The 18,752-nt window shown below is 40.5% G+C and overlaps 1 protein-coding gene across 3 annotated transcripts in view; it reads left to right on the top strand.

Annotated features, from left to right (window-relative positions):
* THSD7A (thrombospondin type 1 domain containing 7A) overlaps positions 1-18,752 on the top strand; it is a 272,715-nt gene that overhangs the window by 2,421 nt on the left and 251,542 nt on the right. The window contains exon 1 of one of the 3 annotated variants that reach the window (XM_077302603.1): positions 12,476-12,493. The exons of the other annotated variants lie outside the window; for them this stretch is intronic. The gene's annotated coding sequence lies outside the window, so the exon portion shown is untranslated. Of the gene's footprint in view, positions 1-12,475; positions 12,494-18,752 lie in introns of those variants that run through there. 3 annotated transcript variants of the gene reach the window in all.

The following is an 18,752-nucleotide window of genomic DNA, read 5'->3' as shown; positions in this document are numbered from 1 at the left end:
CCCATACCTCTGCACCAGCTGAGCAAGAGGGCACATGAAGGTGTTAAATAAGATAGGAAAGAGGATATTGGATTCCAGTGGATAGCTATCTTGGTCCAATGCAGCAGAACAAAGTTGGAGTCCAGTAGCACCTTTAAGACCCACAGAGTTTTATTCAAAGTATAAATTCTTGTGGGCATGTACTCTTCCTCAGACACATTGAAATGGAAGTTACCAGTCCATACATATAGTCAGGGGGTGAGCAGTATGCATACAGCAGAATGAAGATGTTTAACAGATTCAAGGACCAAACAGGAATAACAATTTAGTTAACAAGTTTACGATTTGTTTGGATTTAATTATGGGGGAAGGACACATAGTGAAGGTTTGGCCTCACTTGGAGTACTGTGTTCAGTTTTGGGCACCCCAGTTGAAGGGGGATGTTGACAAACTGGAACGTGTCCAGAGGAGGGCAACAAAGATGGTGAGGGGTTTGGAGATCAAGACATATGAAGAAAGGCTGGGGGAGCTTGGTCTCTGACGACTGAGAGGGGATCTGATAACCATTTTCAAGTATTTAAAAGGGTGCCATATGGAGGATGGAGCAGAATTGTTCTCTCTTGCCCCAGAGGGACAGACCAGAATGAATAGGATGAAATTAATTTAAAAGAAATTCCATCTAAACATCCAGAAGAAGTTCCTGACAGTTAGAGCGGTTTCTCAGTGGAACAGGCTTCCTCGGTAGGTGGTGGGTTCTCCATCTTTGGAAAATTTTAAACAGAGGCTAGATAGCCATCTGACAGAGAGGCTGATTCTGTGAAGGCAAAGGGGTGGCAGGTTACAATAGATGAGTGATTTGGATATGAGTGTCTTATATAATGCAGGGGGTTGGACTAGATGACTCATGAGGTCCCTTCCAACTCTATGATTCTATAAATATGTCAAAATTGGAAATTGATGGGCAGATGTATACTTAATTGTGGAATGCTAAAAGTAATTAACTGAGACTGTGCCATCCATCTCCTCACATGCCTGGAGGCATCTTTACAGCATCTTCTTATTTGAGGTAGGGGGACTGGCTATGTAAAGTTATCTCCCCTATCTCCAGACCAGAGAGATACATACCAATCTACTGTTTTAACTTACTGCTCATTCTGAACAGCTTTATCAGTGCTGTGGCGAGCCCAAGATCACCCAGATGGCTGCATGTAGGGGAGCAGGGAATCAAACCTGGCTCACCAGATTAGATGTCTGCACTCCTAACCACTACACCAAGCTGGCCCTCAATGTTCTTAGCCTTATTTAAAGTACCACTGGTCTTCTGTTTGGTCTTGAAACACTGGAAGCATGCACTAAAATTTGAATTCCAAATCTAATTTCAAACTTTCAGATGACTGCTTGTACTTTCTCTGAAAGTCTCTTTCAGTCTGGATTAGTGTTTGTCTCATATGAGTCATCCTGGCTAATGCTGTTGTATACGCAGCATTGCTTGTCAGTGTGTCTGATCTCTGCTTTGCAGCATGTTCTCAGCTCAAGGTAAGGGTTCTGCAAGCTTCTGCTTTGTCATGCATGTGTTGAATTGCTAGGTATCATTGAACATCATTGAACAGCATAATAACAATGCGCTTGACTTGTTATCTTGCCATATACACTGAAGAATTAGTTATTGGCAGTTGTTTTATCTTCCAGAGGAAAACTTTTGCACAGCATCGTGAAAATACTTTCCGTTGTCTACTTGCTACTAATTAATAGGTTGCAATCCTAAAAATGCTTTCCTGGGAGTAGAACCCCATTGAATAAAATGGGTTTTATTGCCAGGTAGTGGCTGCTTAGGTTTGCTCCTTCAGCATATCGTAGCAAACTACTATGTTTCTCTGCCTAAGTGGAATGATTGTATAATGAACTTAGCTTTTGGTTAATATTGTTTTGCTTATATTTTCAGTTGACTGAATTAGTTTTTATTGGTGTAGCTAAATCAGAGGAGCATAATTGCCATGCACAAAATAATTGGTTCTTATGTATTGTGCTGCAGGTGATAATTTAGCAGAGGCTATAATCACATTTTTTCAAAACTTCTTTACCACATCTAAATAAACGGAATAGGATTTCATCATTTCAGGAAGACGTGATAAAGTTCCTCTGTCTTCCATTATACTGTGGAATATGCATCCATTAATGACTTACAGATTATTTTTCACATTTTGTTGTAAATGCTTAATAAACATAGGCATTGGCACAATTTCTTCAGGCCTAGAAATGATAATAAAATTGATTGAATTAAGAACACAGTAGTTTATGAGCTACTGAAGAGATGGTTTCTAGCTGCCTGAACATGATCCTGTACATGTTTACTCAGGAGTAAGATTGACTGAATGTGTGTGTAGACCTGCAGTTGTAGGGATCAATCCTATTCATATTTACATAGAAATAAGATGAATCCTGGACTGTTTGATGCATGAAGAGTGAAGAGCTGGTTTTTGATGTGTAACATATCTTCTGGTATGCTCAGTGAAACGGAAGTTAGTCCTGCCCACTGAGTGTGCCAAAAAACCTTGAGTGGCAGCTGCCATGAAAGTGGCCAACGGTGGTGGCGGTGGCTAAGGAGGCTAACTCAGCTACCCACTGAGTCAGGGTTGCTGTCATGGCAGAGAATGCTGGCTCAGTTGGAGGCTGAGGCAGTGCCGCGCCATCCCCGGCCTGAGGGTAAGGAGGGAAACGTGAAGGGAAGGGAGTCTATCTCTGTGTGCCTGTGTGTTTGCAAGAGAGGGAGGGGGGAGGAACCAAGGAGGAGGTTGGAAAATGAACTGGTAGTGGGGGAGGGGGAAAGGAAGTGAGTCCTTGTGTGTGTGTGTGTGTGTGTGTGTGTGTGTGTGTGTTTGCAAGGGATGGAGGGGGCCTTGACCAAGGACCTCCAGAGCAGGTATGTGTTCCACATACCTTCTGAGAGGCAGACTGTCTATAATTTTTTTATACCCTGCTTTTCACTACCTAAAGGAGTCCCAGAGAGGTTTACAAACACCTTTCCCTTCCTCTCCTGACAACAAACACCCTGTGAGGTAGGTGGGACTGAGAGAACTCTAAGGTAATTGTTGTGTGAGGACAGTTATAAGAGAACTGTGACTAGCCCAAGATCATCCAGCTGGCTGCATGTGGAGGATTGGGGAAACAAACCTGATTCTCCAGATCATAGTCTGTGGCTCTTTAACCACTACACCATACTAGCTCTCAGATAAGTAAATGTTTACTCTGGAATTCATGTGCAAGCATGCAGTGGATGGTGTTCTTTTTGGAAACTATGCACACGTTCACAGTGCTGTTCTGCAGTGTGTTATACCAGCTCCAAAGTAGGTGATGGAGAGCATAGGTATCTTCATAGCACTTTTCGAGTAGGTTAGATTGAAGATCCAAAGAGGCTTGACCTGGGTTTCCCTGGTGCACCATTGCAATAATGGCTGTCATCAGTGCTCCATGGCTAGCTGAGTTTGAAGATGCATTGACATTTGTGCATTGGCATCACCCTTGTTCCTAATCTTCAAATTAAATTGTACTTCCACAAGGCAAATGGAAACTTTCCCCCTACATTGGGCATTAAAACTTGATTGAAATAGAACGTGCTGTTTTTCTAGCTGGTTATAATGTGGCAGGAAGTATATATGTCTTAAAATAATAGAGATGGGGGTCAGCGTAATGTCAAAAATCATTATCAAGATTGGCCTGTTATGGGAATTAGATTCAGATTTTGTCTATAAAGATAATAAATGTTCTTTTTATTTTTAATTGTTGAGGGGGAGAACCTCAAACATTCAGTTGTCTCTAATTAAATATATATTGTGGTGTTTTGCTCATATGCCTGTAGTGATTTTTGCTGAGGTCAATGTAAAGACTAATTTATCACACAGATTAGTATTGATCAAAGCAAAGCTAGGATCAATACTGGATTTTGAGGGTCAGTAAATTTGTAAATGGGATGAAATATTGAAGGCAATATATCCATCAGGCCTAATTTTTAAAACAGTGATAGTAAAGAAGAAAGGGTTTGATTGATTAAAAATGTGATGCTATTAATTAAAAGCAGAAGTAAGTAAACAGCAAGACATTTAAATAGCTCAGTGAAATTGGATGCCACTGCTGCACTGTTTTGTCAGGATTAGTGGGTGATAAGTGTCCCCTGTGCGTCATCTGGGCTGTGTGAGGCAGAGACTGGTAGACGGATCGGGTGTTACATGAGTATGCCAGTTTAAGTGCACATGGCTGCTGGATATGGGCTACAATACTTTCTAAATGAGCCCATGCAAGTATTTCAATACCTGAAGGAGTCCCAAAGCAGCTTACAAAGGCCTTTCCCTTCTTCTCCCCACAACAGACACCCTGTGAGGGAGGTGGGGCTGAGAGAGCTCTAAGAGAACTGCTATGTAAGAACTGTAACTTGCCCAGTTTACTCCCTCATAGATATTGCTCTGGGTGGCTAACAGAAAAGATAAATTTAATTTTTAATAACTGTATCATAAATGTTTTTTTTAATGTTGGTCTTGTGGATTCCGATTGGGAGGAAAGGAGGCATTAAGATTTTGTAAATAAATAAAACAACTAATATAATTAAAACAATCCAGAAAATGTCAGCCCCCCCTCCCCTGTTCAGCTGGCAGAATATTAATCAATAAAACCAGGAACATAAAAATGATTTATAAACAGTGGATAAACTGTGGCAAGTAGAGTTAAAATATTAAAAGGATGCAAAATTAGCTAGCTTGGGTGAAATGTTTTTGCCTGCCACCTAGTAGAAACCAATAAAGTAGTTGTAAAGGCAAGCTTCAAGGGTGGGGGGAGCCCTTCTTTGGAATGGTTGCTACTTAACTCACTTCTGCAGGTTAGTACAGCATGAATAGTGATGATGCTACTTGGCCGGCATGTCGGTTTGGGCAAGGCCACAGTGTTCACTTAAGCCCCTTAGGGCTTTAGAGGTAAAAGCACTAGTATTTCAAGTTGTTTGTGGTCTCAACAAGCCCCCTGTCCAAACAGGGTGATTCCTCATTTAATAAGCACCCATGTGACCCTCAGCACTGCTCACCTTCAGGAAATAGTGAGGCTGGTAGAAGCACCATAACATGGTACCCCAGACTCCCAACCTGTCAATCTGCCCATAAGGGTACTATGGTCAATGATATTGAAAACCACTGGGACATGCGGCTGAGGTCCACTAGCTCCAACCTCTTCCATTGGGCCCCCTAGCCTCCCACCCATGAAATTGAAACTAACAGGCCCATCAACATGTTTTATTTATGAATGTAATGTAATCCCAATCTCAGGTATGAATCTGGATTGAAATAGGTCTAGGTAATCTGTACCGTGTAAGAGAGCATTGAGGCTATGTGGCTACTGTATGCTTAAGCTCTTTACCCAACAATGATATGCTGGTCAGCATGTGTTACTCTGGTCATTTGGGTCCAGGGGCTCATTGTATTGTAATTTAGGCCTGAGAAAGTCCCTAGTATTTCGTAGTCCCATTTTCACCTGAAATGGGCAGTCAGAAGTAATTTTTTAAACATAAAACTGCTGTCTTAATCCAGCAATAAAGTTGCAACTAGAGGTGTGAGTACATTTGGGTTCCACAGCAACCATCATGCCCTGACCTCCTTCAGCCCCTTAAAATGTGTTGCATAAAGGAACGTTTAGATCATCCGTAAACCTCTGACATTCAGATAAGTTACTGAGTTGTCCCTTGGCTACCAAAGCAAATTGGAACATTTTCCTATATTAGATAAGGCCTAATTTAAAGAAATGGGTCAAAATAGACAATAATGGGTACTTTGTATAGAATGTAAGCCTGATTTTTGTTCCTTGTCTTTTTTGAGCCAAATTTGAAGTATAATTTTCAAAAAGAAACCTTTATTTTTTTATCTTATTCTTCCAACAGAGCCAGTTTAGTGTAGTGGTTAGGAGTGCAGACTTCTAATCTGGCGAACTGCGTTCGATTCTGCGCTCCTCCACATGCAGCCAGCTCAGTGACTTTGGGCTCGCCACAGCACTGATAAAACTGTTCTGACAAAGAGAATACAGTGTTCTAAATTGCACAGTATTCTGGAATAAAAGTGAAGGAAGGAAATTTAAGTAGTAAATGAGGCATATTGCTTAGGGTTGCTACTATTCTCTATTTGAATTAAGCCTATGCATGCAAATTTCATTTTGCATATGGACGACTAACTTTGGGGATGGCCTAGAAGAGATTCCATCCAGGCTTGCAGGGAAACCAGCTAGGACAATTTTAAGCCAGCTGTGTAATAACCCTCCTTTCTGCTGATTTTTATACACTGATCTTCAGTTCATGCAGTATCCGTCTGTTGTTAATCTGGTTTTAAAGATCACAAAATAGTAAAAAGACCTACACATGGGTGAAGTGAAGAGGCTCTATAGAACTTGTTGTAGTTAATGGGAAGGATTTTTCAACATACAATTTATGACATTTATGACAATTATTTTGAGCTGCGTTCATATTAGTTTCATGAGCGTGTTGCAATGTAGCATGGGAGGCTGCTTTACCAGAAATATAAATCTGAATTTCCTTGGATTGACTGCTCTTTGGAATCTGACCCTTGTTTCTAAACCTATTTCTTTTTTTTAAAGGACAGATTCAGGGTTTTCCGTTTGTGACTAGAAGAATTTCAGATTAAATAGTTTGAACAAAGTTTGAGTCCAGTGTCACTCTTAAGACCAACAACATTTTATTAAAAGTAGAAGCTTTCATATGCACTGCAGTGTAATCTGTGGCTCCATTGAAAGATGGATTTGTTCTGAAATAAATGTGGTAAAACAATTTCTTATTCAGCATGTGATCAACTGTTGATGGAAGGCAAGAACCTGACATGCATTTATATTTAGAGTATGTCTTCCTAGTATTTTTAAATCGTAATATGATTTTACTAGTATCAAAGCCCATTTTAAAAAAGGGCTTTGAAAGGGGCGGCAGGCAGGAGGGTGTAAGAGGGTGACCACGGCTCCCTTTGGCTCGCAAAGCTCCCCCCCCCGGCTCCCTCCTAGTAAGAGTGTACCTACAGGCCGCAAAGCCCAGTCGCTGCCTCTCTCCTTGTGGGTGACAATGGAGGCCGCAGCCACAAGGCTTTTAGCAGGCAAGGAGGGAGGGTGGGAACTTGGGGGGGAGGGCAAGTCAGGGTGAACATGGGCGGACAGGGCCCTGGACAATCTCCTCCCAGGAGGCTGTTTCCCAAATATACCAGTACCGAGTACTGGCAACTTATATCAGGGTTGTCCCAAGCGGGGAATTGATGGAGATTGGTAGAACTTTACATAACAGCTCTGACACTTTAGGGTTATTTTTAAAGCACTGCATATTTCTATCAAAATTTAATGTTTCCAATTTTCTGCCCTTAAAGAATATATATTTGTATCTTTGTGATAAAAGGTTGGCCTTAGGTACTGCCTCCCAAGTCATGCCCCTGAAAGGCTTTGATTTGCTTGGGTGACAACTTCCAGTAATGTTTGAAGGTCTGCAGATAATGTACAGCAGGAGAAAACTTCAATGTGTTCTGTTCCCATTAACTTCCTTTGAAATAGGTGGCATTTTGTTTTAATGTGTTACATTGTGGCACTGGAAAGCATTAGGTATTGATTTTGTATAGAGGAGTTTAATGAAGATGCAGAACTACTATGTTGCTCTTCCACAGTCCCTTGTCAGATGCTACTGTCTTTCCTAGGACATCTTTGTCTAGCTGCAGTTGTACATTGCAAGATAAATTGAGAACAGGTTAAGCATAAATCAGCAATTTTGTAGTGACAAATACGCCATATAAAAGAGGCAAGTCTTATACCCTTCAGCTTCTCTGTTTGTGTCTGGTGCATTTTGTTGCTTGTGTTTTACCACCAAACCAAGAAGGGAGGGGGGAACCATCAAAAGTAGATAAGGATAAATTTCCAAAGAAAGGTGGAAGTGTCCTCTGCTCTTGCCACATTTTAGCACAATGGAAAAAACCTTTAATCTTGGGACAGAGTATGATACTACAAGTGATTAATCTAAAATTACATGACCTTTCTGCTGTTGTAGTGAGTACCCTGAATCAGTGTTCTTCTCAGGACCAGATTTCTTGTAAAAGACCATGATATCAGTCTGGGACTCAGAATGACAAAAAAACAAAGTAATTCTTTCATAAGGTGAAGGGCAGCATGTGTGGTTAGACTTGGACCGTTTATACACTGGGAACTTCACTGCCCCAGCTCTCATGCAGGAGTACAAATCAGGGACGGATGAGGTGCACTGGGCCAAATGCTCCCTCGTGTGAGTGCAGGAAGAGGTGGGGCAACCTGCCATGACTAAAACTCCAGCCTGCAGCCCGGCATGAAACCTCCAGTGCATTAAACGGTCTGAGAGAGTAACTGGCCCAAGTTAATCCAGTGAGTTTGAGGGATTTGAGCTCAGGCATCCATGTATCTTTTTCCCATACAAAGAGAAGGAAAGGTGTTATGAGTAGATAGGGAAGAAAAGAATTATATGATCCAATGAAACTGATAGGCTATAGGTTCAGGATAGAGAAGAGGAAATACTGATTTACACAGAGTGGGATTGAAATTTGGAATTTGCTTCCAAATGGCCACAGGAATAAGAAGCTTTAAAAGGTGATGAAATAGATTCATGGAGGTTAAGTGTGTCAGTATCTACTAACCATGGTGACTGGGGGAAACCTCCATATTCAGAAGGCAGCATCAGGGGAAGGCCTTGGACTCTTGTTGGTCATACAAAGGAACCGATTGGCCACTAGAGATGAGCCTGAACCATTATGCAAGCCAAAGTTTGCCAGAAACTTGGCCCAGTTTCTAGCCCCCAAACCGATGTTCAGGGAAGACAGCTTCCTTGAACATTTACCTAGTTTTTGTCCTATTTAGGTCCACTGTTTGGGTCACGTAAACCCAACAGCTGACCAGGGCAGGTCCACCTGCCGAGTGTTAGAATTAAATAACTGTGCCATTTAACCTGTCAATTTCACTCCCCGCTGCTGCCAGACATTTCTTCACTCATTTTTACTTCCAACTGCTTCGAATCAAGGAAAAGCAAAAATGACTGGTGAAATGACTGCCAGCCATTTAAATGTAACAACCTAGTGGGTCTGCTCATCTGCTGCTAGCTTTAAATGGCTGCAAACAATATAACCTGTCCATTTCATTCCCCTCCCCCCAGCTTCAGAGTGGAGGGAAGCAAAAAGTGCTGGCAGCCTCTTAAACCTTCTCAGGTGATCATCCCCTTTCTCCTAGCTACTGGAGAAAGGTGGTCTGAACTGGCTGGTTTGGAAAATATCTGGCTTGGGTCAGTTTGGGATTAGGTTTGGGATGAACTGGAATTTTTAGGTTCATGCCCATGCCTATTGGCGACTGGTGGAATAGATGTTCCTTTTGGTCTGATCCATCATGGTTCTTTTTATGTTCCTTTCCTGTGTTGTGCTGTGCTCCTTTCTTGTACTGTACTGTACCTTGGCTGTGAGCATTAGCAAGCTTTTTTGCAGATAACATCTTATTGCTCCGCCGAGACCTTCCTGCCATGATTGATACAGAAAGGGAACCTCTCCCAGGTGTAAGTAAATGTTGGGGAGCACCTGATAAACTCTAATGGAGCACCAGAACTCCAGGAATCCCCAGTTGAGAATCCCTGGTCTTGGATAACAACTAAAGCTGCAAATCTGTGCAAGAGGGGTAATTACCATTCCTATGACTCTTGCTATATTTAACCTTTTGGGGGCTCAAAGTCTTTCCACAATCATAATCTCTCACTTGTTTGAATTGCTTTCAGTCTGCTTGACCTCATCCACAGCTTCTAAACACTGTTTGAAGACAGAAACAACTCTGCATACTTAATGAGAAAAAGATGGGTATAATCAACATGCATATAACATTTTGTTAGAACATATTCCATACATGTTTCTTTGTTAAGAATTTCCTTTCTGATTTGTAATTTTAGCTGGGATGACAAGTTGGCTTGTTAATTTTTTCTGGTCTCCCTGCTGGGTTTATTTCCTATTAGAGACTCATGCATCCCAATTCTATGCATGTTTATTTGGGAAAAGTCTCACTGAGTTCCCTGGGAATTGCTCCTTGATACAAGTATAGTCTCAGAACAAATAAATTGTCTTGAGGGGGTTAATGCAGAGAGAGGTACTTTAATTGTATTGTTGGGTTCCATTCACTTTAGCCCAGGCTCTAATAGATGCTTATTTTGTGAATAGACCTGTAATTTAATTTTTTATGTATACTGAGATCTGTTTCTGTTAGTAAATTATATTAGAAATGGAGGTGGGAGTTTGAGACATCATTGTTTTCTGAATTGATATGGAAGTGACTCTGAGAACTCACTTTAAGTTGATGGATGAAGGAGACAGTTTGTGCTGCAGACACCAACATTATTAGAAGGAGCAGATTCTGTTGCCAAGAAACAACAGCGCAATGCAAATGTTCCCATTAGGAAGGGGATTATCACTGTTTAGGGTTACCACTAGCAATTAGAAAAACGTAATGGAAAAGCTTATGAAACATTAGATTAGTCTTGTGTCTTTTAGTATCAAAAATAGGCTTGAAACAAATCCAAGCTTCTTTTCATAAAAGAGGGAAATATGTGGAAATTAAAATTAGCACATTATTCTGTTTTTTTAATGAAGACATTCAAAGCAGAGCAGACCAAAATGCAAGAAGTACAATTTATTGGATAATTATGTTCCTTTGCTGTGCAACACGCTGGCTCCAGTCCTGTCCTTTTACGGTTGTTCCCATTATCTGGACTAGTAAGTTATATATACTATAAATTATTAAAATGTAAATGTCTTCCTGCTGGAACATATTATACATGCTATGGTACTCAATCAATTCTTGCAATAAGTCTCTTTTTATTGCTATCTCTGCTATAAGTCTATTACATTCTGCCCTTAAGCACAAATCCTGCTTACTTTCCTTTCACAAATATTCCCTTGAAATATGACATCATTAGTTAGGTAATTAACAAGATACAATCTGATAATATTTTTTGATGATTGAAGGACTTCTACTTCAGCTGTGGATAGTTAATTTTAACATAAATGTGCTTTTTATCCTCTTCAGTAGAAGAAAGATGAAGTATATAGTTGGCAAAAAAACCAACTTCATTTTTTAACACTTTTATAAGGATCAAACAAAGAATTCAATCCTATCCTTATTTGCTTGGGAGTTAGACCCTTTGTAATCAGTGGGAGATACTTCTTAATAAACATGCTTTAGATTGTATTACATGATATTACATTGCAGTTTAGAGTGTTGCATGAGAATTTGAGAGACCAAGGATCATTTCTCCGTCTGCCAGTCAACCTCTCTCTGTCAGGTTAACCTATCTGAAGGTACTTTTGAGAATAAAACAAAGGGAGCAAAAACAATGTAAGCTATTTTGTGACCCCATTGTGTAGAAAAGTAGGGAATAAATAAAATCTACATGGGTATATGTGTTTGAAATATAGACACTAGTACTTATATGTTTTTAAAAATAGCATTAAACATTAAATGGTTTATTGAAAATAATTTTTGTGTTTTTTCATTTTAAAGAAAAACTGAATGTTATAGAGGGTTTCCCCCCTCAAAATTATAAGAAAGTGAGAAAAGATTGGAATAAACCAGTTAGCTTTTGACATGATAGCTGGCTACCTCAACACCCAGTAATAGCAGTATTCTTTTTTTAAGTACCCACCAAGGAAGGTAGCATTTTTATAGAGCTGACTTTATAATTTTCTGTACGTTTTCCAGGATGATTAACGTTTTCTGTATGCTTTCCCCTGTATGTTGGCCCAAAACCATTTTACACCAAAAAAACCAGGCATTGTCTAAAGTTTGTGTTTTAAAAATGACCAACATGGGCATCATCTCTCCAAATCTTTGCTGCCAAATTAGCATGGTGTTCCCTTCAAAAGCAGAAATTATGTAGGTATACCAGTGCTTTATGAGCAGTTAGGCTTTGGGGGCTCTCAAATAAGGGTTAGGTACTTGTTATACATATTCTAACATGTTGAATATAGACTTCCATTATGTAGGGTCTTCTTGCTGTATTACAATAGTTCATGGAAGCTTGGAGTGGTATTGTTTTGGAGAGTGGCTGAAGTGTCCACAGAATATTGAATATGTACATTTGTATTTAGGAATGAGCTACTGAAGAAAGTGGCTTGGTTTTGAAATCTGGACCTCATTCTAGCTTGGTTCTGAGAAGAGTTGTGATATTGAAATCTTGTATTTGAGATGTTTTTGACATGTTAAAGAAGATTTATTTATTCAGCCAAATAGGTTGGTCTTGTATTTTTTTTTGGCTTCCTGTTTTTGTGGATCTTTGTTGCTTCCAGAGCCCTACAACTTACCTCTTGCTGGCATTTCATGCCCATGGGACATGCCCGGAGAAGAAGGATGATGGAGGTGAGGAAGAGGCTCTGATTGGCCCATAGAGGGGGAAAGCTCTGATTGGCCCAGTCAGAGGGACACATCATCAGAAGGACCTGATACTTTTTATGTGGTATGGTGCATTTTACAATTTTACTTTGACCTGTTCCATAATTGTAGGGAAAGACATTGTAAAAATTACTAAAATATAAAAAGGGAAAATAGTCCCAAGAGTGATAAGGCATTCTCCACTACAGGCCTGTGATTTTCTAAATTGAATGTAGCTCCTCAGCCAACTATTGACAACTCTGCTTCATATTTTTTTTGTAATCTTAAGAAGCTGTAGAAGATTTATCAAGCTACTGGGGAACCATCATATATGACTGGTGGGTGTGTTCTGCTTTGTGGGTCACATGCCTGTGTCAACATCCAAGTAGGATTCATTTTGCTTGAAGATACTCAATATGCTCATTAACCTTTGGACCTTTGGGTATCTTTAAACCGCCCGTGGTGCTGCGGGCGCCACAGACTAAATAAAAGGCTAAGGGGTTCTAGGGCGGGATGTGTCCGTGATGAGAAAGGGTCCGGATTGGACCCTTCCTCTGGACAATCGGAGGGATCAATTGGCAGGCGCTGTGCGCCTGCCGATTGGTCCCTCCAATTCCCAGCCCCAGCAACTGCGAGCTGTGCACAGCGCGGCTCGCAGTTGCTCCCTTTGCCACTGCATCAGGCCGGCCGCAAGGGAGCCTCAGGCAGCCACGCAGAGCGCGGCTGCCGGGGGCTCCCTGCCTGGCGGCCTGATGCGGCGAGAGGCGCAAAGCGCCTCTCGCCGCATCAGGCCGCCGCCTAAAGGAGCCGTCGACGAATGACCACCGCCCGGGGGAGGCCCCGCTGCCCGAGGGAGCCCCACGACAGGGTAAGTGCCTAGCGCCTGCTGTATTACTCATACAGCGGGCTTGATTACTAGTTTAATATATAATTTTGTTTATTATTTCCTCATTGTATTGGAAAGAGAGAGGTAGATAAAGAACATGAGGATAACGTAGTATTGACTCTTTATTAAAATCCTACTGTTAAATAAATTGGTACTTCTGCATAGTCGGCTATTTTGTGGGAAGTTAGGAAAAGTAATAATTCCAGAGTGTTTTGAGAATCTATTGGTACTTAGTGAATATAGTGGACCAGAGTGCCACATATGTGACCAAGGGTTGCGGCATGGCATTCAGTTCTAGCCCTGCCCGTACATTGTAGGATATCTACTGTGGACTGGATTCCACCATATATTTCCCCACATTTTATGTCCCAGGTCCACACTTCCATTCTGTGGTGGAAGCTCACTGAGTGACTTCAGACTAGTAATACTTTCTCAGACTATCCTAACTTGCACGGCTGGTGCTGTGAGGAGGGGAGAAAGATGTAAGATGTTTTGGATTCCTGGTTGGGGGAAAAGCTAGGTATAAATCAACAATTGTACAGGGATGGAAGTATTTTATTTGATTCTTCCCTCCAGTGGCAAATCTCCAGTTTCCTGTTCATCTATTTTCTGGACAATTCCCATCTCTCAGGATCATTCATTCATTCATTCATTCATTCATTCATTCATTCATTCATTCATTCATTCATTCATTCATTCATTCATTCAATTTCTTGGCCACCATTCCTAACCAGCTAGCTAGGCTGTTTCTGGATTATGATTTATAGTGGAAGGAAAAGTTGTGTATCCATGGATAAATCCTTAAACCTGTGAAAATGTTAGGTGGGATTGATTTGTATGTAAACAAGTGCATTGGGTAGGTGTTTAAAAAGTGTATACGGTACATGTATAGAGGGGAACAGGATTGTCTCTATTGGCCCCTGTTCCCCTCTATACATGCACATCAGTGCATACAACTGACTCTCTGCGGTGAGCCTTCTCTGTATACAGATACACATGCATTGGCCCTTTCATGTGGTTTGGAATGATACAAATAACAGAACACACACACACACACACAAACACCACTTCTGATCTCATGAAGGACCCTAAGCATATACACCTGCATTATAGACATTTAATAGAGCATAGAAATGACAGTGATGCCAGTAGATATGATCAGGCTCTCTTTTTCCAGGTTAGTTAAATTTATTTGGAGGGGGAGCTACATTAGCCCCCCCTGCCCATACATATATACATACATACTAGGGGCCAAGCCTGTTGCATTCAGGAATACAATGAGTACTAGATTGGTGGGGGGGGGGAGTGGAAGAACTCTGTGTACAGCCTCCCCCTCCCCCCAGGACCTGGAAAGTCTGTAGGCAGCTGTTATGGAACTCACCGGCAGGGGCAACTCTCATGCAGCAGGGATCTGCAGCCTCCAAGCCTCAGAGGGAAGTGGAAGGAGGAGGGGGTGGTCAGGGGTGGGGTATGGGAGGTGATTGGCTGGCAGCTGGACAGACAGGCAAACTGGTTGGAGGAGGAGGCACTCAGGGGCGGGGCAGCCACCCTGAGTGGATGTTAAGCTCTGAGTGGCACTTAAGCCATGAGACACGCTTCTCCTCTAAGGCCTTACTAGAAATATTAAGTGGAACAGATTTGCTGTTGTACTGTGCTTTTTGGAAGAGTTTTAATCATGTATTTGTTGAATGGAAACAAAGTACAACATTAATACTGGATTCAGAAAGGAGAAAATGATAAAAATGAGAAGTTCCAGAAAACATGTAATATAGACATATAACTGTGTATATGTGATTTCTGTCACCTTCCTTCTTCTACTTTAAGAGAAATCAAAACCAATTCTGGCTTCTGTAAGCAAGTGGCCTGCAGCCAAACAAAACTGCCTGCTTCCCCAAATTATCTTTCACCAGTGATCTGTGACAGGGGAAAGTTCAGCGGAAAGTTCAACTCACTCATGACAGCCCCTCCACAAGGGCTGTGAACTAATTAAGTTATTGGGATTCCTGGGTGCACCAGATGAGGTCGGGGGCCAGGAAGAACAGGTAAAAGTGGTAGTGATTATTGCAATTTGTGAAATGGGCTGACTCCAAAAATCATCCGTCCCTCCTTTCAAGGCAGATTTGAATAAGGAAGGAAGAAATGAGCATCCAACATTCTGTCTCGTACATGGCTTGTTTGGAGCCAGAGTTCTTGCTTTTAATGTAAGATAAAATTCATGCTGCGAATTTTAACATTAGACATAAAACTTGCCTAACCAAGGACTTTTCACAGCCTGCTGGAGTATCTTGGGCCACATTTCCATTTTTTAGCTAGTAGGGAAATATGTCATTCTTTCAAGATCCACAGGGTTAGTAGAACACTGTAGGCAATAATTACCAATATTTTATGGCAAATGTATTTTTAGATGGATTTCGTTGCCAGTATATCATCATTGTTGTCTTTAGCACAATTGAAAGAGCTCATGTTGACCTTTTTCCATAGAGTGCTGTAAAGAAGGTATAAATCTCTCTCTGCCTTGTGAAAATGTTATGAAATGAGTCATGACATTCCTAGTAGACTTTATTAGCTTATTTGTGTTGAATGGTGGTTATCAAAACAGAGGGGGAAGGGGTTTTAAATGTCATTAGAATTAATTAACATATATTTGGTAAAACATATATTGTAGTTCAGGTCCACAGTGAATTTCAAACAGCAGTGTAATGACTGGCATTTTATCAAAGACAATTCCAGTGGTATTTTTCCCCCTGATTTGTTCAGGTTCCCCCTAGGACATTGTAGGTAGAATAAAGTGCTAGTGGCTGAATTCCCTCTGGAGTTTTTATTGCTCTTTCCTGGAGCTATTCATTAAATGGCATCAGAATGAGACACAAAACAGGCTATGTGCAATCTGTGAATAGTATCAGTATGGAGAAATGAAATGCTATCCAATTTAAATATTTAACTTTTATTTGCATTCAAATACATGCGAAGATTAAGGGAAAAGGAAAAAAAATAGCAGGAGATTTTGTGGACAGGTCAAATCAGTAATAGAACTGTCCTCGCCTTCTCTGGTAATAAATGTGCAAAAATATTATCGCCAGTGCCCGTTATGATATATCTATGTGCCCTTAGTTCCTATGTGTGTTAAAAAATTTAGAGAAGCTGACATTTTATTTCAAACACCAACCCTGTAAATTGTCACCCATAAGGAGTGTTATTCTTCATGTGTTGGCATGGCAACATTTCATTCCAAATTCCCATTCTTCAGGGAATACATGCATGTTTTTTTTTTTTCATATTGTAACTTTGGCATATAAGGTGTCCAACTCAAAGTATATTTGCACATTCAGGGTTTTCTTCAACTGAGCATAAACAAAAGATGGGATTTGTCGGTTCCAAATCTGTATCTACTACTGAAGTTGCAGTGATTCATTTTTTAAAAAATCAGCCTGCTGGCTATATCAACTAAGTAGGATCGTTTCCATCATGCCTTCTTAGATTGTACAATTTCATGTTAATGATTACATATTTTCTTTGTTCTTGTGTATTTTAACAGAATCTTTCTTTCTCTAATATTTAGGGATTGTTTTGACATTTTAAAGTTCCATCAAGCAATCACTGTCATCTGTCATGAAGAAATGGGGGGTGGGGGACTTACTAAATCAGGACCATAAGCAAGAAAACTGTGGTTAAATCTCTGTATCTCAAAGGGCTATGGTGAAGCAAGAAAGGAAGGGAAGAGGGGAGTGAATATAAGAAGCTGCTTTATATTGTCTCAGACCATTGATCCATCTAGCTCAGTATTGGCTACTAGGGATGGGCACAAACTGGGTTTTTGAACCCAGCTGCTCTTCTGATCTAACCCAGGAAGTTTGGGATGTAGGGAGCAGCCCCCTGGGGTTCTAGAGACTTCAAAATTGTTGTGCACCTCCAGCTGATTCTCCTCTACCTGCCTACCAAATTTGGTGATGATGCAACTGGGGGAGGGGGTCTGAGTTATGAACGCCCAGATAAGGTTTCCCTAGGAATGAGCTTTTCAAGGAGATGTTAGGCACAGGACCTAGAGTGGACAATGTTCTGGCATTAGTCTTTGTCCTCCATTGCCTCTTAGAAGAGCAACAGGAAAGAACTGGAAGTCTCTTCAATCACAGTGCTCTAGAGGCCAATGAAGTGCTTTTTAGATGAGTGAACCCACTCTATATTTTGTATTTTGATTTTTCAATTTTTATCCTGCCCTTTCTCAAAGAGACTCTGGGTGGATTACAATGTCAATAAAATACATCAATTCTAAAAATATACAAAACTAAAATTAAAACTAGTTACATACAGTTAGAACATTTTAAAATTACATAGCCAACATCACCTTTAATATGGGGTGGTCCACAACATAGCCCTCATTGAGGAGTATAGCCTGATGGCTACAGGTAGAGTAGTTGACAGCTACATGTTACTATAGGCCTCAGTAGTAGGCTTGGTGGGACAGCTCTGTTCTTGCAGAGCATTCTGTCAGACTGAGGCCAGTGCCAGGGCCAAGAAAGCACAGGCTAATTTGGGAGGTCAAATTTGAGGCTAATTTGACCTCCCTAGGAATCCTAAATAGATTCTGATCACTAGATCTCAGCTCCTTTGGGGGGACATATTGGGAGAGGTGGTCCTGAAGATGTGAGGATCCCAGAAGGCTTATGAGTCATTATGGAACAGTGATTCAGGTTGGGCATTTCTCATGATGTCTGTTTTGGCTGTTAAATTACTGTTAAGAAAATGGGGGTTTGTTTGAACTGCTGTTTTGAAATGTTTGTATTAATTTTGGATTGTTACACACAGCTTTGCAAATATTTTGAAAAGCTGGTTATAAAATTCACCAGTAAATAAAGGACAAGCCAACTTCTTTATATATTTATAGATCTCCAGTAATATGGATGTCATAGGTTTTTGTAGCGAGAATATTTAAGGCAGTGCTAATATTTTACGACTTTAATGCTGTACTGCCTCCAGTCACGATTTATTTCATTTTTAAAATGATTATCACAACAACAATGTAATGATGATTGCATGACTGTTATTGACAATATAAAGCAGTGTCAGAATGTAGCTTTCTTGAGAAAAGAGGGGGATGTTCATCTCTGACTGATGCATTGTATGAAAATAATTGGTTCATCAGCATAATTGTATTCATATTTAAAATAGCAAGGTCAAATATATTAGCATAAAGTCAGTTAACATGTGCTATTTAATATATCAATTGTAAAATAAGAGCTTTTGATTTTTTTTAATGGGGATGAAGATCATAGCTGTTTAAATGAAAGGTGAATATCAAATTCCAAATTGCTATTCTTTTCCTATCTGTTCTATGAAAGTCCCAAAATAGTTCTGAAAACTATAGTTAGTCTAGTAATATTTTCCATGGGGGATGCTACCAGTGACAGTCTCCTTGTATTATGGAATCCCAGCCCTAATGCCTAGAATTGCTTTCTTTATA

Source organism: Paroedura picta, chromosome 11 (genome assembly GCF_049243985.1).
Source record: "Paroedura picta isolate Pp20150507F chromosome 11, Ppicta_v3.0, whole genome shotgun sequence".
Lineage (NCBI taxonomy): Eukaryota > Metazoa > Chordata > Lepidosauria > Squamata > Gekkonidae > Paroedura > Paroedura picta.
Note: the sequence above shows the minus strand (reverse complement) of the source record. Positions and strands in the feature narration are given on the sequence as shown.